The sequence below is a fragment of the Myotis myotis genome, unplaced genomic scaffold, assembly GCF_014108235.1.
Source record: "Myotis myotis isolate mMyoMyo1 unplaced genomic scaffold, mMyoMyo1.p scaffold_m19_p_3, whole genome shotgun sequence".
NCBI lineage: Eukaryota > Metazoa > Chordata > Mammalia > Chiroptera > Vespertilionidae > Myotis > Myotis myotis.
The window spans coordinates 203,338,235-203,360,111 of NW_023416335.1; the positions used below are offsets into that span (position 1 = coordinate 203,338,235).

A 21,877-nucleotide genomic window follows, 5' to 3' on the forward strand; every position below is an offset into this window, starting at 1 on the left:
AACTCAGCCATTCCGCCCCTTATTATCTGCCCAAAAGCAATGAAAACATATGACCATACCAAAAGTTGTCCTTGAGTATTTATAGCAGCATTATTCATATTAGCCAAAAGGTGCAAATAGCTTAATGCCCATGAACTGATGCACGCATAAACAAAATGTGGCATATTCACACAAAGGAATATTATTCAACCCTAAAAAGGAGGAGGAAGAGGAGGAAGAGAAAGAAGAGGAAGAGTAGAAAGAAGAGAGGGAGGAGCAGGAAGAGAGGGAGGAGGAAGAAGAGGGGAAGAGGAGTAAGAGGAGGAGGAGTAAGAGTAGGAGGAAGAAGAGGAGGAGGAGGGAGGAGGAGGAGGAGGAAGAGAAGGAGGAGAAGGAAGAGGGGGAGGAGGAGGAGGAGGAAGGCCTGTCACCAGTCCCAGGAGCTATAACTGAGAATAAAGGTCTCCTCCTGGGGGCCAGGTGGCAGCTGTCCTGTCAGGGGAGCATCGGGGCCTGGGGGTGCCTCCTCAGCAGGCTCTGGCTCCATCAATGGCTCCCACATGAGTCCTTTGCAGCCGAAACTAGCAGGGGGCTCGCCGGGCCTGCAGAGGCACCTCACGCTCACGGACACATGCACAGGAAGCAGGAACCGCTGGGCAGATTATTTTTGTTTTCCCCTCACCGCCACCGCCTGGGCATTCAGTGACATTCCTTTCCCTCCTAAACAAACACTGGGCCTGGAGCTGCCAGGAAGTGAAGAAATCGCCTTTGGAATAGCTCAGTGGCCTCTCCCACCTCTGGCCCTCCCTCCCCCCAGGACTGGGGAGGCCGCCTGGGCCTCCCAATGTGTAAGTCTTGAGGACTTTCTCCTCTTTTTCTGGCTGTTCCCAGAAATCGGGGAGAAGCTGGGTCCGGTGTCTGCAGCTACTGAGCCTCTGTACCCCGAGTCTCCATCATCCCCAACCCCGGCTCCAATCCTGAGAGTCACTTCAGATGTCCTGGAGTCAGGTGGCCAGGTGGCCAGTGGCCGAGATGGTGAGAGGTTGAGCAGCTCTGGGCAGGTCTCTGAGGGGTGAGGGTGAGGGTGGGGGACGGATGGGGGCGTGGAGACAGGTGTTTTGACAGTGACATTCTTTCCTTCAGATAATTTTCTTACAAAACTACGAAGGGAAGTCCCAGGGGCCCAGCATCCTTCCTAAAACCGAAGAACAGTGAAGGGAGTGCTTAAGGGCCCAGGAGAGGCAGGGAAGTACCTCCTTATACCTTGAACTTGGCTGCTCTGTTTGCCCTAAAACTAACATGGGCTTTCATGTGTGTGAGGCTGGGTGAGGTTGCTGACAATTTCAACTGGTCATTTTTTTCAACCTGGTTTGCCCCCTCTCTCTCGAGGCTCTCCTTCACGGGAGCCCCTGGACTGTTCTGGGGCTGCTGCTGCCTCAGGACAGGGAGGTGACCGGAGAGAGCAAAGAGAAGAGAAGAGGAAACACCTCCTGGCTTTTGAGCTTTAAAAGCCGAGTCCTTAAGAAAATCAAAGACTCTGGGCCTGGCAGGCCAATAGGTCCGGGAGGAATAGGGTGAGTGAGAGCAAGGGCTCACCTCTGAGATGAGGCAAGGACTTCCGGGGAGAGGGGAGATGAGGAGGGAAAACCTTAGCAGTGGATGTTTTCTGGGGGAAGAGAGATGGGGAACTGAACCCTGATTCTGGAGCATGAGGCCAGGGGTGGGTGGCAAACCCCAAGGAGGGTGGGGACCCTGAGGTGCAGAGCGGACTTGTGCACTGTTTCCTGGCAGAACTCTATCGCTGGGGAGGCGGCCAGGATCCAGGGAGGAAATGGCTGATGAACTGTCTGGGTAGATGGAGCCGCCAACAGGGCTTTCTGCCCTAACGAGGTCTGAGAACAGCAGAGAGAGAGAGAGAGAGTCCTGGGCAACCAGGAGGGACCCAGACCCAGCGGGTAAACTGAAAGGGACCCCAGGGATGGAATGAATTGAATTCAACCTGTGTGGACTGTTAACTGGGGACCACAGGGCCATGGGCATCTCTGTGGATGCCAGGTGGATGCTGCCATTGACAGTGACTGTTCCCTTCCGACACCTCGGGACTAACGGAAGCCCCCAAACTTTGGCACAGCCTTAGGAGAAGGGGAGGGAACCCCAACTTGGCTGGGTTTTGCCCACACTGGTGCTTGAAATAGAAAATCAGTTGAACCCTACAAAAAATCCAGTTCTGTTTCTTGTATCTGAGTCCTCCTGGGACGGTGGTGGACTGAGACGCCTACACACATGCTTGCTTGGTGTTGGCAGTTTTAATGAAGGCTGACGTCTGAGTTTTAAACATTTCTTGAGCACGTCTCCGCACTAGATCTTTCTGGGAAAGTAGATGAATAAAGACAGAGCAGAATGTCTTATAAGAGGTGCTCCAGGGGGGTTGCAAATGCAGCGTCACAGAAGCAGAAAGACCTTGAGAAGGTCTCCCCGTGCCCTTGAAACTCTGCGTGAGGCTTGCTCGGGTCTGAGGGCAGGGCTGCCTTTGTGAGCAGAGTCTGAGAAGCAAAGAGATGGTGGGGAGAATGGGGCCTCTCCCTTCGTGGCTCCATTTCTTAGGAGGCGTGCTAAGGGTGGACATTTCAGGCAGAGCACTTGCTGTCAGACAGTAAGAAGTCATCAGGATGAAAGACAAGGGCTGACTCCCCTGAGGCCCCCACCTTGCATGGCTGGGGACCTTGGCCTTGAATCAGATCTGGTCTGCATATCCCTGCAACTGTCAGAGGCTTGGGCTGGGCTGGCCACTTGTTTTGCCTGTTTAGGTTTCCTCTCTCCCACTTATTCTCTACGTCACGAGAAAACTGGCCATTGCCCTTGGAAGACGCCATCAAAAACGCCCCTCCTCAAGCCAAAGACTAAATCCAAGGGGCTCCACAGGGGAGGGACTGAAGGACCTCCAAGAAGGTCAGTTGGTGGTCTCTTCCTCTAAGGCTGCAGGCATACGAGGCTGGGCTGGAGTTCCTGGTGGCCCCTGCTCTGATTCTGGGGGATGCTTGGATATGGCATCAAGTTGACCGAAGCACATGGTGAGAGGGTTATTCCATTTTCAAGTAATTTCTGAGCCTCCAGATCCCATTAAGGAGACTCTGAGCTTGGGGAGTGTCAACACATCCCAACATCTGGATCAAATGCTGAGGTGCTATCCAGCAGTTCCGGGCCATTTATACATGAGCATGAGTGTTCCATTCTCTCCTGACAGGGAGTTTCAATGACTAGGATGTGAAGCCAAGAGGACCCTGGATGCGGAGGAGAGCTGGAAATTAGGGGACATACCGTGGGACCACTTATTGTAGCAGATGGCATCATTCCCAATTCTTCACCCCTCTCTGTATCAGGATCTTATGCCAGGTGACTTTGTAGTTTTTTTTCACTAGAGGATGAGCATACTTCTCCTGTCCTTAAATTCTGGACTTAGGTCATGTGACTTGCTTTGGCCAGCAAGATGCTAGCGGACATGGTACAGACAGTGACTTAAAATGTGTTCATACTCTTGGATGTGCCCCTCTTGTCCTGTACTTGCCATGCTGAGAACATGCCCCGAGGGCTTGCTGGTCTATTTACGTGGAGCCAAGCCCAGGTAGGCCCAGCCGATTCCCAGCAAGATTAATGGTTATTTTTTTTAAAACATATTTTTATTGATTTCAGAGAAGAAAGGAGAGGGAGAGAGAGATAGGAACATCAACGATGAGAGAGAATCACTAATTGGCTGCCTCCTACCCACAGTGGGGATCGAGCCCGTAACCTGGGCTTATGCCCTGGCTGGGTATCGAACCAAGGCCTCCTGGTTCATAGATCGCTGCTTAACCACTGAGCCACACCGGCTGAGCTAATGGTTATTTTAAGCCACTGAGTTTTGGGGTGATTTGTTACGCACCATAATTGTGGCAATAAATGTTGACGACCCTACTGCATTCGACACAGGCACTCTCACTGAGGCTGTTTACTTGGATTGTCAAACACCCCCTTTTACTAACGAGGGAACTGAGGCTTCAAGAAAGCCCTTGGTCCCCAGTCAAACAGAAAGAATGAGCAGAGTGTGGAGGCAGTGCTGTTCTGTCTGATTCCCATGACATCATGGAAGAACAGGGTGGTGGGAGGTGGAACATGGTGTGCCTGGTTTCACAGCTGGACTTGAGGCTGGTCCCATCCGTAGTCATCCCTGAGCCTGCTCTGGCCAACACCATCCATCTAGGCTTGTGACATCACGGGATGACTCAGGCAGGAGGTAGCAGGACAGGGAAGCCCTGGTGCAGGGCGGTCAGTGCTAAAACCCCAGTCTAAATAGGGACAGGGCGGTAACATTAGTAGACAGGGCTGGGCTGCAGAACCGGGTGGTTTGGGTCAGATAATGACTTGAAATTTATTTTGGAAAATATTTTCCCAAGTGTCTCACTGAGCCCCGTGGGAATGGGACATGAATGGGAAAGCCAAGAGGGAAGTGAACGAGGCTGAAAGGGACGCACGACTTAGCAGGGCCTGATTTCACACAATTCAGGGCATCGGATGTTCCTGGGGGCAAACTCTTCCTCATCCTTTGGAATTCTCCCCATCCCCCTGCCCTGTGACTGTCTCAGACTCCATCCCAAAGCCCTCCATCCCTCAGGGATCACAGCAGCCAACACTTACTAGTATTGAGCACCTACTATGGGCCAGACACTGTTCTAAACACTTTCCACCTTGAGTTTCCCTCTCCTTCCTCACAACCCAGTGTGGACGATGTTCCTATTGCCCCCCATTTCACAAATGAAAGAGGGAATGAAGGGCACAGAGTAGGGAAGGGCAGGGCCCAGGCCCACACAGCTGTTACGAGGGAGAGCTGGGATTCCAACTCCAGAGACTCTTGTCTCAATCACTACGCTGAGTGTTTATTACCACATATTGCTACACTGATTTTATTTCATTATGACAACTGTTTCCAGAGTGCTCCTTATGGAGGGAGGTTTCTGTGGGGGAAATACTTTGGAAAGTGGTTGGGATAGAAGGTGAGCCTCCTCAGGGCCTGGGTTGGCGGGAGCCTCGGCCTCCTGGTGGCAGGCACTGCCCTGCGTGGGAAGATGAGATCAGATTGGAGAACAGGGAGGGGGTTCGAGGAGTGGAGGCGGGAGGTGACGGAGGAGGTGGGCAAGTCCACTGAGCACACCGCCCAGGGTGGGGGGGACCGTTGTCTGTGGTGGGAGCAGGAGAAGCAGCCGAGCTTTTTTTATTTTCTTTGAATTTATGTCCAATCTCAAAATATTTATTAAATTTGTAGCAATTGTGCATTTGGGCTTCAGGGAACGGTAATATTCTTTAAGACATTTATTTTTATTTTTTTCCAATTACAGTTGACATTCAATATTATTTTGTATTAGTTTCAGGCGAACAGTGTAGTGGTTCGATAATCATATACTTGACAAAGTGTTTCCCCTGCTATTTCCAGTGCCCAGCTGGCACCGTACGTAGTTATTACAATATTATTGACTCCATTCCCTAGGCTGTACTTTACACCCCCGTGACTATTCTGTAACTACCAATTTGTACTTTCCAATCCCTTCACCTTTTTCACCCAGCCCCCCAATCTCCTCCCCTCTGGCAACCATCAGTCTGTTCTCTGTATCTTTTTCAAAAAAATTTGATTTCAGAGAAGAAGGGAGAGGGAGAGAGAATCATTGATCGGCTACCTCCTGCGTGTCCCCTATGGGGGATTGAGTCTGCACCCCGGGCATGTGCCCTGACCCTCTGGTTCATAGGTCAATGCTCAACCACTGAGCCACACTGGCCGGGCTGTTCTATCTTGAGTTAAGAAGCAGCTGGACTTGATGCTAGTGTGGCTGTGTTGGGGGACAATGGCCACGGGGAATCTAGTACCCCAAAGGCTGCAGGTTCTGGAGATGATGAGGGCACCACAGATGAGCAGAAATTCTGAGGAAGGCCGAGGAATTTTCCTTGAATCCCGAGGGTTCAGGAAGTGTTCAGCTGACATCTGGGTACGGCTGTTATCACCAACGGCATGAACATTCCTGTCCTCTCCCTAGAACACCCACTCCTGGAAGGCGGGCTGGCGCTGCTCATTCATCCTGGCTCCCAGGACCAGCTCCGTGCTTGGCGCTCAGTGGGCCTGCGGCACATGCGCCCTCGAGTGAATGAGTGAAAAGGCTGTGAACCCCAGATCACCGGTGCCTGCTCAGATGTATGCCATCTCAGCCATTCTTCATATCTCATCACAAGAAGGTGCTGTGGACATCTCCGTTTTTTAGCATCTGCTTCCCATGTTCCTTTCCTGCTCCATGCTCCCCTGACTGCTGCAGACCCACACCCACCTCCGCCTCCTGGCTCACTCCTTACACTGGACTGTGAGCACAGTGTTCTCTGGGCGCCGCCTTCTCCTCCAACCTTGGGCTGACATCCGAGCAGTGGTCCTTACCTGGGGAGGACTTTCCCCTTCGGTGGACACTGGGCAGTGTCCAGACAGGTATTTGTCACAACTGGGGAGATGGCTACTGGTACCTTGGGGGTTGAGACCAGGGATGCTTTTACTCCTACAATGCACAGAAGAGTCCCCCTGACTTGGTCATCTGCCAGAACAAAACACCAAATCAGTGGTTCTCAACCTTCTGGCCCTTTAAATACAGTTCCTCATGCTGTGACCCAACCATAAAATTATTTTCGTTGCTTCTTCATAACTGTAATGTTGCTACTGTTATGAGTCGTAATGTAAATATCTGATATGCAGGGTCATATGAAAGGGTCATTCGACCGCCAAAGGGGTTGCGACCCACAGGTTGAGAACTGCTGACCTAGACTGAGTGGCGGAAGCAACAGACATTTATTTCTCACAGTTCTGGAGTCTGGTGGGCCCCAAACAAAACTCGGTCAGATTCGGTTCACAGGAAGGCCTTCTTCCTCGGTGTACCTACCTTCTCTCTGTGTGCTCCTGTGGCTTCGTAGATGTGTGAGTGCGGAGAGAGAGAGGAAAAGCCTATCTCTCTTTCTCTTCTTACAAGGCCACTAATCCTAATCTAAACCCAGTGGCCTCCCAAAGCCCCCACTTCCCAAGAACATCATGTTGGATGTTAGGGCTTCAACATAAGGCTTTTGGGGAGACCCACCATTCAGTCCGTAACACCCCCAAAGCTAAGAGTTCTCTGGTCTGAACTACTGCTGGCGCCGAGGCTGAGAGACTGCATTAGTGTGTGGTTAAGAGCATGCTGACCGCGATGTGAGAGAACTGGCTGCAGATCAGGGTCTGCCACTTTAAGACAGAGGCAAAGATTGTCTCTATTGTCAGGGTCTTCAAGAGGATCACACTGGGTCTGACCAACAACTGGCTGCTGCCCCGTGCTCCCGTCTCCAGGCAACACACTCACTCAACACAGATCGCGTGACCAGACCCCCCTCGGCCCCGGCACACCCTCAGGGGGTTCAGGCGTCTCAGGTCCCCGCTGTTGCTCCTTCAGAGGCCAACCCTGGGGACGCCGGTGCCTTGTCCCGCAAACCATGACCTGCCTCAGCTCAGTGATGGCGAACCTCAGTGTGTCAGAGGTGACACGCGAACTCATTTTTTTGGTTGATTTTTCTGTTAAATGGCATTTAAATATATAAAATAAATATCAAAAATGTAAGTCTTTGTTTTACTATGGTTGCAAATATCAAAAAATTTCTATATGTGACACGGCACCAGAGTTAAGTTAGGGTTTTTCAAAATGCTGACACACCGAGCTCAAAAGGTTCGCCATCACTGCCTCAGCCCTTCCGCGTACCCGAGTCTGGGATGTGAGCACCTCTGCGGGAAACAACGAATTGCTTTGCTTTGTCTTACATCCTGGGGAGTTAGTTTGGGGGCAAAACCTAACTGTGGATGCAAATGATCACCTGCAACAAGGCAAATGAGATTTATAGAAAAATCAGGTTTTACCAAAGGAAACACTTTTTGGGTGGGGCTGGGGGACAGCCGGAACTTGCTGTTCTAGGAGCGGAAGCTCAGGCCCACAGAATTGATGCTGTAAAATTTTATAAGGCATTGATGGGATATGAGCAGGAAGTGACACCAGAGACCACCTTGTCAGCCCCCCTCGTTTTACATGGAGAAACTAAGGCCCAGAAGAGAAGAGAAACTTCCCCAGGGTCATACTCTCGTTACTGAAGGAGGCGAGACCAGTCCCGAGGGCTCCTGACGCCCTGTCCAGGCTGGTTCTACCCTAAGGTGCTACCTTTTGCTAAAGGGAGTCCTCTGGTCAGGTTAGAGGTCAAAGAATAGACAATCCCTCCCTCTGAGTTTTAAGTTCAACCTCCACACTAACCGAGAATTTAATTTTCAGAATCGTCTCCTGCAATAGAGCTTTACTGGCGTTTGTTTTCCTTCTTTTGGCCTGGAGGCTATATTGAGGCAATTCCCTCTGTGGGTGCCTCGCTCTGTAGTAAACACATGTCTGCCATATACACACAGGCACACACATTTGTCATTCCTTCCCAGAATGACTTAATGATTTCCATGTAACCAATATGCCGCAGCTGTTGGCTTCCTTCAGGCGGAAGCACTCAAAACCATCGGTTATCAAGTTGCCTCCACCACTGTGTTTTCCCAGCCGGATACACCCCCTCTTCCTTTTTATTTTTTTTTAAAAAAAGGTAACTCCTGGCCAGTGTGGCTCAGCTGGTTGGAGTGTCATCCTGTCCACCAGAAGGTGCAGGTTTGATTCCAGGTCAAGGCACATACCCAGGTTTGGGTTTACCAGGTTGCGGGTTTGATCCCTGGTTGGGGCGAGTAGAGGAGGCCAATGATCAATGTTTCTCATATCACTGTTTTTTTTTTTTCTCTCTCTCTCCTTTGTATTTCTCACTCTCTCTCTCTCTCTCTCTCTCTCTCTCTCTCTCTCTCTCTCTCTCTCTCTCTCTCTCCCCCCCCCCCTCTCTCTAAAATCAATAGGAAAAGAAAGGTAAGAGAACAAGTTAAGAAAAAAACATTGTGAGCCTCTATCCAATCCAATCCAGAGTTGGTGTTGCCGGCAGGGGCTCTGCAGGGACCAGGCTGGTCCTGCATCTCTGCAGGCGCTTCCAATAGGAGACCATCAGTTTGCTCACACATGGCACACAGCTTCCCATCCGGAGACACCAGGACACACAGGAGCCGAGAGGCCGGAGGTTGGGAGGGGGACGTGCTTTGGAGAAGACAACGTGTTGAGGGAATGAAGGGATGCACGTTCTGGATCTGCTATGTACTAGCTTTGTGACCCTGAGAAAACAGCTCAACATCTCTGAGCCTCGAATTTGAAATCTGGGAATAGAATCTGTGCTCACGGGTGACTGAGGTTAGAATGCTTGCTCAACAAAGGCTTCCTTCTCCCTCCGTTTCCTTCCCCACCCCGTGGTCTCTGGCCCACAGAATGTAAGAGGTAGGTATGTTCGGTGACCTAGTGACACGGACCCTTCTGCACCTGGCCTTGATGGTCACTTCTTTCAGAGACTGCCTACCTGGGCCAGGTGCAGAAGACCTTTCAGTCCTGGCTTTAATGCCAAGTCCTGGGACCCACACTGGGGACTCTGGTGCCCAGGGTGTCTCCTGCTAGGCTCATGCCTGAAGGAGAAGACTGATCACAGCAACCAGAAAGTCAGCCAGGAGAGGCCTGGACCTGCCAGCTCCTATTGTCTCTTTCCTATCCTCCACCCGCCCTCTGTCCAGACTAGCTTTTGTCTGTTAAGCACTCAATAGGTGCTCAATCATGGTAGGTGCTTGGTACATGTTAACGGCTGAAACCAGGATCATATTTTTGGGAACAATAATCTGAACTGTCCTCTCATGTGCATTTCCTCCAGGATGGGGAGTGTGACAGCGGCTCACATTTCCCCAGCACTCATCCCGGGCCAACCATTGGATCTACGTCGTGCAATCCAGTCTTCTCAGCAGCCTACGAAGTGGCTTCTGTTAGCTCCCCATTTTACAGATGAGCAAACTGAGACTTCCTTAGTCCAGAGTCAAAAGCAAGCACGTGGGAGTTACAGGGGATCGATATTCAACTTTTAATATTGAGAGAAGGAATTTTTGAGTCTGTAGGAGGACGACTGACATATGGGGAGTGGACACACAGCTTCTGTTAAGGGAGAGAGTGGAAATCTTTTCCACTTTTGGGCTGAACCAGGAGACTGAATGCCCAGGGAGGAAGTCTAGGGTGTAGGAAAGTCCAGGTCAGAAAGAATGAAGACTAGAGTTGGCCCCAGTCTCCACCTGGGGGGATGGTGGGAGGGAGACAGAGAGGAAGAAAAGCAGAGGGAGATGAGAAGCCGGTGACATCACCTGTGAGCTGAGTGCCAGCTTAGGGGCCCTGTTGAGAAAGCTAGTGAGGAACATGGGGGTGGGCAGGGGGCTTCTGCCCCATTTTTGTTTGAGTTTCTGGGACGAGACCCCTCGCAGGGGCCCTCCCATGTTCTGTGTCAGTCCAGGCCAGAGAGAGCCTGAGTGTGCCCTCTGAGCACCCTCCATTCTCCTGTGCCATGGGACAGAACCAGGGCTTCCATCTGTACTTAAGGGGGGTTTAGAAGTTAGTGGAGACTCCAGGGGAAGGGGGCCTCTTGCCGAGGGAGGTTGCTGCCACCGGGGCCAAGTGACCCTTCAGCCAGGAGCCTCTCATATTCAGGCTGCCCAGGCTGGACACCGGTCTCGCCCAGGTAAGAGCCCAGGCAGATCTCAGGGGAGTAGGCAGCACCAGTGAGAGCCTACTGGGGCTTGGTCAGAGAGGGCAGCAGGCCACGTTTCGGGGGCCTTGCCTGTGCTCAGAGGACAGATGCCCAGGACAGGATCAGGCTGAGCAAGGCTCAACACGTGCCAGGCAGACATGGCCAAGTTCAGACCCACATCCCCTCCATGGGGACCAGCCAAGGACACTGTGAAGTCAGGAGCCCTCCATCCACTCTCCCTTGCCACCTTCAATGCTCCAAAGACATAGGTGGCATCTATATACCCAGATGCCATCTTGGGCAGGAGAAGGGGGGAGGGTGGACATTGGAAAGACCAGGCATTTATCTATACGACCAAGTCATCTCCAAGGGAGCACCTCCCCAGCTCTCTGGGGAGTTACACCTGGACAGGCTCAGTCCCTGGACTGGAAGAAGATGTAAACCACCGGAGGCCGAGATCTCATGAACTGACAAGTGTAAGTTTCTCCACCATCTGTGCGGCGAGGATGCTTAACGAAATTCTAGAAAATAAAGAACTGACATTTCCTTTGCACATCTGAGTGGAAATATAAGTCTGTCACCCTGATACATAATGGCTGTAACAGGTGCACAATAAATCCTCGTGGATGAGTGGAGGCAAGCACGGATATGCGAGAGGATGCAGGACGGGTTGCAAGACTTAGCTCCTCCTGAAGACTCCGTTATAGTTTCCTCAGGGTCTCAGGAGCAAACTAGCCAAATACACGCAACCAGAACACAAGCGATTGGTATTAGAAAATAACACACACTAGAGTGTTAGCTGATACATAACGTTAGACAGGAGACTAATCGTGACATCAAATAAAGATTAAGCTGCAGATGCAGTAATAGGTAGGCACTATGTTGGGGGCAGTTTCTGATAACTCCCTCTTATGGCATCTAGTTCTTAAGTTCATCACTAAATGTTAGAGCCCACTGATAGTCTGCTGTGAACCCAAGCAACATGGCCCAGTGGGTCTCCTCAGAATGTAGCCCCTCGCCTTTGCCAGGCTAAGGTGGGCACTGGAAAGGAGAATGTGTACGAAGACGAGGGCATAATGAACTTTCCTTGCAGGGGCTTTTATAAAAGGCAACAAAGGGGACATTGAGCTAGACCTTGAAGCATGAGCTGTTGTCAGGGAGAAGGTAGGAAGGGGAGTTCTAGGTGCCTAGGGAACAGCATGTGCAAAGGGATGAAAGCATGAGGAAGCAACACTTGCAATGTACAGGACGACAGACTAACCAAGGGTGCTGGTAGGACACAATGAGTGCTCACAATGAATAGATTGCTGGATTTCCCACAAGGCCTTGCAGAGAGCAAGTACTTCAGACAGTACTTGATAAGGGTATGAAGAAAGGCTTGTTAAAGGGCTCGAGAGGGATTCAAGGACATTCAAGCAAGCTGCAGAGGAGGAGGGAGGAACAAGAATGGGTGGCAGCCAAGAGGGGACCTTTCCATTTTTATGGTAAACACAGTCCAAGCTGGGCAGGAGGAGAGCCTGGGGGTAGAGGACAGCAGTCAGGGAGGCCCTCATATCCCAGGAGCAAGCAGAGGCAGGCGGTGGGTGAGGAGCGGTGGGGGCTCCCTGGGTAGGGGCTCTCTGGGTGGGCTGGCAGTGCAACTTGGGCGCCTGTGCTTACAACCAGCACATGGCTGACTGCCCTGGCTCCCAGCAGGTGGGCAAGGAGCAGGCCGAAGCACCTGGGAGCCAAGGTGGGTGAGCAGGGCTGCAGAGCTGGCCTACTGTATGACAGGAAGGGGGCTCCTGCAGGAGGCTGGGCCTTGGGTCACGTGGGGCAGTGAGGGATAGGCTGGCCATGCCCTGGCAGGTCAGAAGCCAACATCCTCCCATAATTACAAGCACACACATCTCTCATGCTTGCCAAGGGCTTCGGAATGTGCACAGCCTACAGAACTATGAATCTGTTCATCTGACCCATAGGCATCATGATGGACAGATGCCATTCATAACTCCCATGTGATGAGCAGGAGGTTTGTGGGGGGAGGATCCGTGGGACTTCTGATGAGCATGGCATGGGGTTATGTACAAAGATGAGGACACAAGTCACTTCCTCTGCAGCTCCAAAGGGGACACTGAGCTGGATTTAAAAACTGAGCAGTTGTCCATCTGAGAAGGGAAAGACTCAGGTGCAGGGAATAGCAGGTGTAAAGGGATGGGAGCATGAGGAAGCAACAGTAACAACTATCACTGACATATATGGACTCCTGCTCAGAGACGAGAGCTCCCTGTGGCCCTGTGACATGACTGTGGCACCTTTTGCATCCCTTTGTGTCTGTCCAGTGGCTGCATTTCAGCTCTTTCCTGTCCCTTGGACTGCTACCCATTCCACACACTGGCCAGGGTTCCTGATTTCCCGAGGAGCACAGGCCAGTGTCGAGTCCTTGAGAAGGCACTTCAGCCGAAAACTCCTCTAGCAGGTACAGCTCTCAACAAGCGCCTGCTCTAGACACACATGCTGCCTTGCTTTGTTCCTCATATGAACATGGCTGACCCTGCCAGGCAGCCACAGTGGCTTGTCAGTGACATATCACTGGTCCCAGCTCTGAGACTAGCGGTGTGACCTGGGGCAAGTCGCTGTACTGTTCTGGGATGCACCTAAGGAAAGGGAGATTCTACTAGACCAGTGGTCGGCAAACTGTGGCTCGGCAAACCGCGGCTCGCGAGCCACATGCAGCTCTTTGGCCCCTTCAGTGTGGCTCTTCCACAAAACACTGACTTCTGCACATGGGCCACGAAGTTTCAATCGTACTGTATGTGCACGCCCGCACGTAGTATTTTGTGGAAGAGCCACACTGAAGGGGCCAAAGAGCCACATGTGGCTTGCGAGCCATGGTTTGCCGACCACGGTACTAGACCATAAAGACAATATATATCCTCTTCTAGCAAGAAATACTTGCTGCTTCTAGCACTTTACTTGCAAGTGTCTTATTTCATTTCTTTGTTCAACATATAATTTGTAGGGTCAGGCACTATGCTAGGGACACAGTGGTGAGAGACAGAGAGAGCCTTGCTAAGGTTCTGGCTGACTTTTTACACTAATAATCCCATGTAGCACCCATGTGCAGAGCACCTATTCCCTTCTTGACCGGCTGGTAGAGGCTATGGGAGACAGAGAAGACTGAGATGTAGTGCCTGCCATAACGAAGCTTTTTATTCCAACCCACCTCCTTCAGGGAAGGCTTCAGCCAGCTGCAGGTGGACAGGGGGACTTCATAAAAGGTCCTCCTTTAACCTTTCACCTTTCACCTGTAACTACAATCAGGTAAGTAGCCATGCCTGATCCCGTTTCTTCTGGGCACGGCTTCCAGGTCAACCCATCTCTGAGAAGTGCCCCAGGAGCAGTAGAGTGGTGAACCAGACATGGTTCAGCATGCCCACAAGGTGGTGGCATTTTAGCATATTTCCCAAGGCTGGGGCCATTGGGAAACAGTGCCCTCTGTTGGTCTGGAGGGGAGAGACCACTTCATCTCTAAGGGCTGAGAGTCGGTCTCATGGCGTGTTCAGTGCTGGGGGTGGTCGGTGGACAGAGGAGAATCCCACAAACCTTTCTGGGTGCCTTCCCTGAAGTCCCCTGTCCCCAAGGCTGTGTGGGATGATTTTCGCTGGACCCGTCCTCTATTACACTTGCCACATTGAGTTTGCATCACTGGGACCACGTTCATTCCCTCATTGAATCCCAGGTGCCACCACAGAATCTGGCCCAGGGTGAGGATTGAAGCTCTCTGTCAACTGAATGAAGCTTATGCTAAGCAAGACTCCCATTCCCATGACACAACCCTGGTGAGGGGTTTTGGGCCATTGATATCCTCGTGTTCAAAGATGGAAATTGCAAGATGGGAGACCGAGAGCTGCAGCCCAAGATACCCTCTTGGGAGTCACTGCAGGAATGACCAACACCGACTTGACATCTACCACTGCCCCAAAGATGCCAGCCATGTCCACATCACCAGAGAATTAAGGTAGGAAAGGTGGAAAATCCGGATCTGGCAAAAACTGGTGCCCATTGGAGAAAAGCTTTTGATCTGGGTTTTTGCTTCCCTTCCCTCTCTAACCAGGGAGGGAGGCATGGGTTTTAGCGTTGGAAAGGGGTCTGCCAGCTGGAACAAGCAGGTTCAACCTGCTTCTCTGCCACCTCCCATGCAGGTCCCTCCACCCTGCCACCTGGCGCCTCCACCTCCGCTGCTGGACCCTGGCAGAGAGGAGAGCTGTCGGAGGCTCACCAAGGGCCCAACCTCCTGGCGTTGCAGCCCGGGGAACAAGTGGAGAGCCTCTCTTGGAGGAAGTGATTCAGAAACCGCCATGGCCTGGCGGCCCGCCGTGACTCACAGCACATCAATGGGGGAATTGTCTGTGGAGGCTGAGAATACCAAAGCCCTTTTCTTTCCTTCCTTTCTCTTTTTTCTTTCTTTCTTTTTTGCCCTCTCCTTGGCGGCATTGCGCAACACCAGGGCTGCCTGGAAACATGTGTTTCTCATCATTGGCTCCAGCTGCCGCCTTGAGGACTGGGGAGAAAACAAGACCCAAGACAGAGGGGGAACAGGAACGGCGGTGGTTAAAGCAGGCCCTCTCCTTCACTGCACCCAAGTCCCAGTCACCTTCCCCGGCAACACCAACATCCCCAAAGAACATCTGGAATGGCGGACCACAGAATTGTGGATCTGGGAGAAAACTTAGAGTATGTCTCTTCCAATATCTTCATTTACAGATGAGGAAACTGAGGCTCAAGAAGGGAAATGAGTGGTTTGCAAATATCCCACAGTGGAGTTACAGCTTGAGTCTTGGTGCAGTCACTGCATTTTCCTGTACCCCAAATCAGGACATGTAGTTTGATAAAGGATGATTTTTTTTTCACGAATAGTGAAAAATGAGAAGTCTACTAAGTTCTGTTATAAATCTATCCATTACCACAGGGGTCCTCAAACATTTTAAACAGGGGGCCAGTTCACTGTCCCTCAGACCGTTGGAGGGCCGGACTATAGTTTAAAAAAAAACTATGAACAAATTCCTATGCACACTACACATATCTTATTTTGAAGTAAAAATAACAAAATGGGAACAAATATAATATTTGTATTTGCATGTGGCCCGCGGGCCGTAGTTTGAGGACCCCTGCATTACCCCTGCACAAGGTCATGAGAAATCATTTGCAAAATCTACAGACCTTAATGCAGGCCTCGTCTGATTGGCTGCTCTGTGCTGTGTGACACTGGTGCCCATTGGCTTCTGGGAAGCACCCCTCTATCTTCCCTTCCTACCTCTCCAGCTTCTCCTTTTCAGAATCCTTTGCTCTCCCCCAACCACATTCTCAAATGTCTGAGTTCCACAGAGCTCTGTTCTAGGCCCTCTTGCCTTCTCACTCCTATCCAAGTTCATGGCTCCAGCAGCTACCAATCAGCTGACAACTCCCAGATCTTATCTAAGCCCAATCTTTTCTGAGCTACAGATATGTCTCTACAGCTGCCTTCTCAGCTCCTTTGATGTTCCAAACTGAACTCACCATTTTTCTCCACAGATCTTGGACGATTTTATTGCCAAGCAATGATGGGACCAGTATAGTGTTTCAAAGTGTGTACTTTGGAATCTCACAGAGCTGGGCTTGACTCCCAGATACACCACTTAACTAGTGATGGGGCCTTGGCCAAGTTACCTAAACTTCCAATTTCCTCATATATAAAATGGGGATAATAAAAATACCCACTTCATCAGACCGTCATTAAGAGGAAATGAGTTAATACAACAGCATTCGCACAATGCCCGGCGCACAGGAAATGCTCAATAAGTGTTCAGCTGTTATTTTTATTATGCATCTCAGCACCTTCCCCACTTGAGCCACACTGAATTCTTAGCATTTCTTCAAGACAACAGGCCCTTTCATAGCTCTAGGCCATTGTCCTGGTGTAGGATGTTCTTCATACCCTTCTCTGAGACAAACTCCTACTCCTCCTTTAGACTGAGCCCGACGGTCACTGCCCTTATAAGAAGTAAGAAGCTCCTTCTTTTGTTCTCACAGAGCATTTTGTACTCTGGCCATCACATTTATTACACTGAGTCCTAACTACCTATCTCTCCAGCCTCATCTCTCACTGTTTCTCCCATCACACTCTGCCCCGACTACATACAAGTGCCCGGCAGCCACATGCTTGCTATCTCTATACCCTTCTTTGTGCTGCCTGCTCTGCTTGGACGGCCTTTCTTTTCAGGGCACATGATCCTCTAAGGCAGCGGTTCTCAACCTGTGGGTCGCGAACAATGAAAATACATCCTGCATATCAGATAGTTACATTACGATTCATAACAGTAGCAACATTACAGTTATGAAGTAGCAACGAAAATAGTTTTATGGTTGGGGGTCACCACAACATGAGGAACTGTCTTAAAGGGTCGCGGCACTGGGAAGGTTGAGAACCACTGCTAGGAGACACGTCCTCTGAGGTTAGTTGTCCTTTCTTTGTTGTCCTCCCTAGCGACTTCAATGATTTTCTATAATACAACGCACTGTACTCCATTTTCAATGCCAAATTATCTGTCTTCTCCATTAGACTTTATTGTGTTTTATCCAAAACAAATATTCATGGGTCATCTCCTATGTACTAGCACTGTGCTGGGTACTGGCTTACATGAATGGATGAATGAATTTTCTGTTTCCATGCCTACCTCCCTCCAGACTGTATCCTTCTTGGAGGCACACTGAAGATACTGAATGGATGAATAACATGAAAGATGATGGGAACTGTCATGAAAAAAAATCCACCCATGGCCATAGGCTAGGTATTAGCCCATTGTAGTGATATTCATTCCACAAACATTTAAGGAGAACCTATTTTGTATCCTACACTGGTACTGAGCAAGATGCCTCACAGTCTAATGGGAAAGACATACAAAGGAAATCCTAGCTTCATGAGGCAGCATGACCAGTGCCATGATGGTATCTACAGAGGGAGACGATGGTAGGGTCGCCTTTCTAGGCATGTGACCAGGGCATTTGTACAAGGTCCCACACTCAGAAGGGCTCCATGCTTGGTTTTATTCTCTGCCTGTTGCCATCTTGAAATTCTTAATAACTTCACCCTTGAACTTGTGTTTTGTAAGCGATGACTGCTGGGAAATGGGGCACATACATGCGCAAAGGAGCTACATGCAATTTGCATGCCCACCACTGTTCCTCGCCATCCCATTAGCATATGGCCTCCTTGATGTAAGAGCAGAACCCCAGCGCAGCTGTGCCACATGGGAGTTCAGTAAGACTCACAGGGAGTACAAGGTAAGTGTGTTATGTCTGCGGTTGAGTCAGCAGGGGGCACTGGCAGCCCTGAGAGGCCATGCTTTCTGTTTGAACCAGAACCTGCTTCAAATGCAGAAAGAAGGCAATGGTGTTCTAAGAAAACCAAACAACCATGAAAACTTTCTTACTAGCCTTTCTTATTAGCTAACAACTTCTGCTGAAAGTGATGACACAGAAGGAAAGGGAAAGATAAGGCAATTTGTAGTTCTTTGTTCCAGTCTTCTGACTCATCAGTAAACCAAACTCATCTTCACACCCACATCCAAATCCACGGGCAAGTCCTAAGTCGAAAGTGGAGAACGTTGGTGGAAAGAACGCATGTCAAGGAATGAAACACGACAGCTGAGTTAGTCTTGCACTGCATTTCCACTCCTGTGGTGCCTGAGCTATGAAACGCGAATTGTGTAATTTTTTGACTCTGCGTGTGAGCTAAATGCCTTTACACTTGCATTTAAAGTTGGCATTGCACAATATGAAAGTAAATGGCACAATTCATTCCAACAATTATACCTTCTACTTATTTACTTTTCGTACTAAGACTGACATTAAACAGAAAATACAACACATGGTGACAAATGGTGAGAGGGACCTTGGAAGAAAGGAAAAAGCTTGAAAATGTAGTATCTGTAAACAGCACATTTTGAATAAGGGATCCTGTAAATTACGTAGCTGGCCATGACTGAGAGAGAAAAATGTGTTTGAATTTTAAACTCGAGGAGTGGATGTGAAAAGCATCTCAGTGGTCCCTCGGCCAAGCCTCGCTTGCTTACACTGCCCACCAACTGCATGTGAAGAAGCTAAGAACTAGAGGGGTCTCAAGGTCACTCAGGACACAGTGGATAAGCCAGCACTGGAGCGCAGGTTGCCTGACCCCATTCCTTCTTAGTCTAGTGACCCACACATAATATGTGCTCTTTTTTTCTGTCAAAAACCCCACCTTTAAACTTGGAATTATGATTCTCCTTTGCAAGTCTTGCCATCCAATAAGTACAAAGGGAATGACATGCAAAGTGCTGTGGTTTTCACCGAAGGCCAGAGAGGCTTGACCAGTACTCGGTTAAGAGTAATAAACTGTCTCCAGGGAAAAGTCAAATGGTCAGTGTTTTAGTCCTCATCTTTCTGGACTTAGCAGCAGTATTTAATCACTCGCTTTTCCTTCCGACACTTGGTTCTCTTGGCTGCCCATGTTCACCTCCCTTAGTCTCCACAGCAGGTGCCTGTCCACCTTCCTGACTTTGTAACATCGAGGTGTCCCCGGGGTAAGTTCTCCAACCTCTTCTCTTTGTCTGTCCATGCGCATTCCTCCAGCGATCTCATCTAGTCTAATGACTCAACACCACCGACATGCTGATGACTCAGCTATATTTCTAGCCAGACCTCTCTCTGAATTCCTTCTACCATATCCGACTGACTGCTTGACATCTGCACTCTGATATGTAATAGGAACCACACATTTAATATCCAAATCTGAGCCCTTGAATAACCCCCAACCCTCAACTGCTCCCTGCTGAATTAATGGTGGCTTGATCCCTCTAGCTGCTCAGGTCAAAAACTTAGAGTTGTCCTGGCTCCTCCTCATCTCTCACTCTTTACATTCAATCCAAGGGCAAATCCTAAAGGCTCTGCCTTCTAAATATACCCAGAACCCAACCCTTCCCCACCATTGTCCCTGCCTAGTCTTGGTCCAAGTTAATGGCACCACTCACCTGGATTATTCCCGCAATCGTGAACTGGTCTCCCCATTTTGGCTCTCATCTCTCCTTGAGCCAGAATGATCTTAAACCACATGTCAGACTATGTCATCCCTCTGCTCAAAACCTCCCAGTGGTTTCTCATATGACTCTGAAAAGCAGCCCAAACCTTACAATGACTGCAGAGCCTGTAGCATCCAGTCCTGGGGCCTCTTGGCCCTCAGCTTTCACTTGTCCCCTTTGCTCGCTCACTCTGTTGCAGCCATGTGGCTTCCCTTTTAGTCCTCTAGCTCCCCAGGACTCTCTTGCCTTAGAACCTTTGTCCTATTTGTACCCTTCCCTAGAAAGAGCATCTTTTATAAGTGATATTAGGGGTTTTCCAGGGTAGTTTTCACCATATGCATCTTTTTTGTCTTAGTCTCATTCTTTAGAACTAAATCCCATGATAACATACAATTCCTCCCTCCCTCCCTTCCTTCTCTTTCCTTTCTTCCTTCCCCTTCCTTCCTTCCTCCCTCCCTCCCTCCCTTCCTTCCTTCCTCCCTTCCAAGTTTTGTACCTATTGGAAGCTGCTAGTACTTTCCAGGAAGTAGCAAGTCCCTGCAGAACTGATGTGAAGGGAATGACAGTATGGAATCAGGAACACCCAAACATAACACAAAACACAAAAACACTTCAGATAAGCCTGTGAGGGAATGAGGGCAGGGCAGGGCAGGGAAGAAGAAGCATGGTTTGGGGCTTCACATTGTCCCTCTGCCCTCCAGGATCATGCTGCCTGCTCCATGCAAGGCCTCGGTGTTCAGACGCTGCTGTGGGTCACCCCCCTGGATCCATAGGGGCCAAGCTCGTGGCGCCCCGTGTTTCTAGGAACCACATCATTGTGAGGACTCACCCTTGTATTTCCCACACTCTTAGTCCTGGAACATACCAGGCACTTAATACAAATAGTTGGCATTTTTTGAGCTCTTACTATTATATACCCAATCTGGATTACTTGGTATACTCTCTCAAAAATTATAAAGGCAGGTGTGTAAATCTATATGTTACAGATAAGGAAACTGAGTCATAGACAGATTAAGTCATTTCCCCAGGCTTGTAGATTTGGGATCTGAAATGAGATTCTTGGACTCTAGGGTTAGTCCTTTTAACCACCATCCTGCCTCCCACACTATGTGTCTAATAAATAAATGAATGATGAAGACATTGGACCTGCCTGTATGAAGGCCCTGTCAGAAGATATTTCTCTAATGAAATGGGAGAGGGAGAACTATGAACAGGAACTCAGTCATTCACATGATCAGCTTGTCATCCCTTGTGAGCCAGCAGGCTGGCTTCAGTTAGGGCCAAAACTCTTTGGGGAAGAGACAAACTGAGCCATGGGGTCAGTTCCAGAATTCTCTAACAGATCCATTTGGCCCCAACCTCCAAGTGAGGTTCATTCTACTCTCCCCGGCTTGCAAACCTCCAGTGTGGAGTCATAAACACGAGGGTTGCACAAAGAAGGCAGCAGGGGAAGAAGAAGGAGCTGTGAGGGGAGCCCCTCTATCCTCCTGCAACAGCGAGAGTACTCACTAGAATGATGGCAGAATGGTTAAAAGTAAGAACGGTAATAACAATGGCGGGCCCACTCCTTTCTAATATTCATTCTTCCCTTCGTCCAGGGATACAAACCTAATCTGTAGCTGTATATATGGCTGCCACAAGTCAAGACTATGACTCCCAGGCTCTTCTCAGGGTTAAGCTCTGGGTGGGAGTCTTCTCTCAAGGGCAGGTGGCAGGGACAGTCGGGCCTCCTTTGCTGTTCCCCCTGATCCCTCCACAGGACGTCTGGTGAGAAGACAGATTCTCCCAAGCACAAAGCCACGCTGTCTTGAGCTGGCACCTTCCTGCGTGGGAACTGAAGCCACTCTCAACAGCCCTTTCTTTCTCTCTGTGGCCTGTGAGCCAGGGAGGCGGCCAGCTGGGTTGTTCCCACATTGAGAAACTGGGTGGGGCCTGGGGAACCCTTTGCTCTGGGTCGAGCAGCCAGATCTAGGCCCCTCCCTGGGAATTCTATATAATACGGAAGTGGCCAGAGGAAGAGAGCTTTGTGGAGAGAATCCCCTCCCATCAGGCCACAGGTGGATTGGCCATGGACACTGATGTGGGCAGAGAAAAGTATCTGCTATTTTATCAGGGCTTGTACTTGA

At 50.1% G+C, this 21,877-nt stretch overlaps 1 protein-coding gene and 1 long non-coding RNA gene across 5 annotated transcripts in view; one reads left to right on the forward strand and one right to left on the reverse strand.

The window, feature by feature from the left end:
• The window catches only part of SYN3 (synapsin III), a 388,952-nt gene that overhangs the window by 85,537 nt on the left and 281,538 nt on the right, over positions 1–21,877 (reverse strand). The gene's annotated exons all lie outside the window — the stretch shown is intronic.
• Positions 800–7,529, forward strand: LOC118650004. 3 transcript variants are annotated; one of them, XR_004965824.1, is made up of 4 exons: positions 800–1,014; positions 3,224–3,372; positions 6,039–6,475; positions 7,292–7,529. It is a non-coding gene; the product is annotated as an uncharacterized LOC118650004 (long non-coding RNA). The 3 variants fall into 3 exon arrangements; XR_004965823.1 differs by lacking the exon at positions 7,292–7,529 and having other exon boundaries at positions 6,039–6,677; XR_004965825.1 differs by lacking the exons at positions 800–1,014; positions 7,292–7,529 and adding an exon at positions 2,627–3,050 and having other exon boundaries at positions 6,039–6,677.